The sequence below is a fragment of the Nematolebias whitei genome, chromosome 13, assembly GCF_014905685.2.
Source record: "Nematolebias whitei isolate Nwh7 chromosome 13, NemWhi1, whole genome shotgun sequence".
In the NCBI taxonomy this organism is placed as follows: domain Eukaryota; kingdom Metazoa; phylum Chordata; class Actinopteri; order Cyprinodontiformes; family Rivulidae; genus Nematolebias; species Nematolebias whitei.
The window spans coordinates 2,221,557-2,225,483 of NC_056510.1; positions in this window are offsets into that span (position 1 = coordinate 2,221,557).

Consider the following 3,927-nt stretch of genomic DNA (forward strand, 5'->3'; position numbering starts at 1 on the left):
TGTGTTACAACTCAGTAGTCGTCCTCCCCAACCGGAGCGATAACGGGCCTGCTAATGGGAAGCCATCAATCACAATCAGCCCGCTGCTCTGCCAGCGTCTCCCTCTCGGAGCCGGCAGTAATCGAGGCAGTAATGGAGCTTTCTTCTGAGCAGCGACAGCGGCAACGCATTCCCCAAATCATATTTTCCAACTCGGAGCAATAGATGCTTTGCCCTGTCAGCGTCTTTTAATAAGAGAAGCACAAGGCGTCCGCGGAGCCTGTTAAAGTCTGAACAAGGCCTCGACTGAAGAGAACCGTAGAGCCGGTCTCGGGTGGGATCGATGTGTTCGGGAGGTTCGGTGCCTGCAGCAGCTAATTGGTTTTTCATTACCCAGTTCAGGGTGCTGTTACCTGCAGACAGCAAACCCATCAGCTGACTCCTGCACAGAGCTGGAACCATTTTAACGCTGTAAGTGTGTGATGAGACAACGGGGCGTTCTCAGAGACCTTTCTGAGAATCGAAGCATCTTCCAAAACGGTTCTTATTCTGTCCTGGATGACTGGACTCAGCTGAACAGGGAATGAACGAAACCTACATGTTTTTCACGCAAACTATTCAAGTGGGCAGGAGTTCCACTGTGGAGAACAGAGGGAGCTTTTTATTGTATCTTGTTTGCACAGAGTGACGCATCCTGGAGAGACGAGGGAGCCATTTTATCCACCGTCAAAGGGGGTGGCCAATGGTGGCCTTGGCCCCCCGATTAATCTTTGGCCACCCCAATCATTTGAGTTTAAGCAAAATAAAAACTATGATTGAGGTGACTGGTTTACAAATATGGTGGCAGCCATTTTGGATTTTGACTCTGCAAACCAAATTTCAAAAGGACCCTACTGACGCCAGGACGTAGCCACACCCGGCCTGGAAGCTGGTACCTCACTTATTGTTCAAGCAGGAAGGTCTGATGGATGAGAGGTCAGTATTTTCAATTCCTCCTCTTCGCTCCACGACGGGGCACAAATAAAATGTGGTTATTATTTTTTGTTGTTGCCATAATTGTTATGAGATGCAGCTGAACCACGTTAGCATATGTTACACGATGTTTAAAACTAATCGGGCATTAAATCAGACCAAACTCTTCTGTTTTAAGTCCGTTATTATTCCCAAAATTTAAACTTTTTGCTAAATTCTCCAAAAACGCGAGAGAATAATTTGCAGGTGCAGATCCTCCGTCGTCCAGGACCACAAGACAAAGATTTTAAAATCAAAGCACGTGTTCTGTAGTTGAAGACGTTTTGTTTCCCGTCTGAGAATCCCAACCTGAGCTGTTCACATCTGGAGCGTGTGGAGGACGTGAAGTCTTCAGGAGCAGCAGGTCAGAGACGACAACACCGGCCCTCCAGAGCCGAGTCGAGAAGAGCTGAAACGTCTCCTCCAGGACCAGAACTTCACGTTTCACCAGCTGATTCAGTGATTCTGAACAAATGTCCCCGGGACTGAACAGAACCACATAATGGACCTTACAGAGCAATAACCTACAAGAAGAAGGTCAGACTACCTGCAAAGACTTGAAAAAGACAGAAGAAACCAGGAGAAGTCACTCCGTGCTCGATGGACTCCTGAAAGTAGACAAAGGAACTCCAGTCACCTCCAAACCAGTAAAACATCTCGTGGTCTTAGATCTTCTTGTTAGAAACGCATCACACGGAGAACTCTTTGGATTTTACAGTACGACCTTATAATATCTTTGTCCTCGTGATGTTTTTCATCTTTCACGTGGAAAGTGCACGTTCCCGTGGTGTCTGCTCGTGTTGGAAGTTGCAACATCTGGAAATAAAAAGAAGGTTCAAGGTTTCTGCGTGACTTTAATCTGTGTCCACGTCTGCACTAAATTACAGAAATAAATTATGCTTCTTGTATATTTGAGCAGCCAATATTTCAAGGAGTTGATGACCTGCTTTGTTCAGGGGACGTGAGTCCATGGATGAGCAGCAGGGGGCGCAACATCTCAAACTGCACAGCGCGAGCGCAGGACCATGAAACAAAAAGCATCTCACTATGAAGAAACATTTTAAAATAGATGAACTGTGTGCTAACAAACTGAACTGGAGCTGAACTCATTTCGTGGGAGAAACTCCTTGAGGACTGACAGAAGGTGCTGCGTGGACCCAGGGCGAGTTCTGAAAAGCCCGGCTCATCCCTGGTCCACAAGGCGTTGGACAGTCTCAGGAACATCTGGGCACAGCTGCACCTGGACTCATGTCTGCGTGGTGGACCTCGGCTGCTGTTGCTCTCGTGCTGCCAGCATTAGTGCCTCAGTGCTGTCCTTCACTCCGGTGGTTTCTAGCCACAAGTGGACCGATACCTGCGACTTGTTCTTCCAGAGTCGTCTTCCAGTTCTCGGTGAAGGTTCCTAGTGTCCAGTACGTTGTAAAGCGCTTTAGGATCCACGTGTCACAGAGTTTCCTGTAGTCAGTCCAGGCGGTGTGGAAAGAGATTACTGGATCCAGTAACTGTGGGTCAGAATTATTCTGACAGCTTCTTCTTATTCAGCTGCTTTGTTTCCTGGCTGCACCTCGTCAGGTGATCGTAACTGTTCTGAGATCTGTTGAGCCGCAGGTGAGGACAAATGGTGGTAGGTCTTTTTGTTGATCTGACAGCTGATTTCTGTGTTGCCTTGGTTTGAACTTAACCTCCTTCTTCCATGAATCGTTCTTTTAGGTCTTAATCTTGCAGGCGTTTCACGAGCCATCGTTGCTGATGACAGAACCGGCCCGCGTCTCTTCCTTGTTGCTGACTGGAAGGACAGCGTGATGTTTGGTGGACTGTACTTCAAACCAGGTGACACCAGGCTGCAGGTGAACCTAAATCGAGAAACCTTCCTGTTTTAGTCATCAACAAGCGTTAAAATCAGTGAATCCTGAATGAACACGAGTCAAGGCGGCTGGAGGCTGTTGATCACCTGCGCACCTTCTCCTCAGCTGTCGTCCTCACCTGGCTGGTCCTCGTGGTGTACCCTGGTCTGATCCACCAGCATCACCCCAGAAAGATGAGTGAACTTGTTCCCTCAGACTGACCCGGTAAGGAGCAGAACCTGGTGACACGAGGCCACTCTGGGTCTTACGGTGCAACTTGCTCAATCATTCCTGACTTGCTGTGGTCACATTAAAGAACTTCTCAACCAACATACAAACTAAACTCTTTATCAAATAGTCACACTTTGTCTAAATTAGTTTGATTAATTATTTTGTAATTAAACTTCAGACAAATTTATTTTCCTCATTTGGATGAATATTTGTTATGGTGTAAAATTCCCAGGAGATTAAATTCTCTGGATTAAACGAGTTTAGTCTTTTACTTGTTCTGCTTCTTGGAGCGTTAACGACTTGGTTTCAGGTCTCAGGAACAAGTGGTGTGAACTGAACGGTTCACGCTTTTAAAGGATACATCTGCAGAACGTGGACAGGAAGCTGCTATCTTCTTCATCGTCAGTGCCACTTCCTCCTGCCGTCAGAACTCCAAGTCAGACTGGGCTGATCCTCACACTCAGTTTGGGCTTAATCACACGTGTCACTGCCGTCATGCACAGATTTCCTGCCCCGACTCAAAGCTCGTCCGTCACGGAGCTCAAACTGCATTTCTCTCTCAAAGAGTCTGAGATTCAAAGGAACGTCACGCTCCTTTATAGGTCGCTTCACGGAAAGCCCGTCCTGAACGTGCGCTGTTGGAGGATGGAGGATGGAGGATGAAGGATGGAGGATGAAGGATGGAGGATGAAGGATGGAGGATGAAGGATGAAGGATGGAGGATGGAGGATGGAGGATGGAGGATGGAGGATGGAGGATGAAGGATGAAGGATGAAGGATGGAGGATGAAGGATGAAGGATGAAGGATGGAGGATGGAGGATGAAGGATGAAGGATGGAGGATGGAGGATGAAGGATGGAGG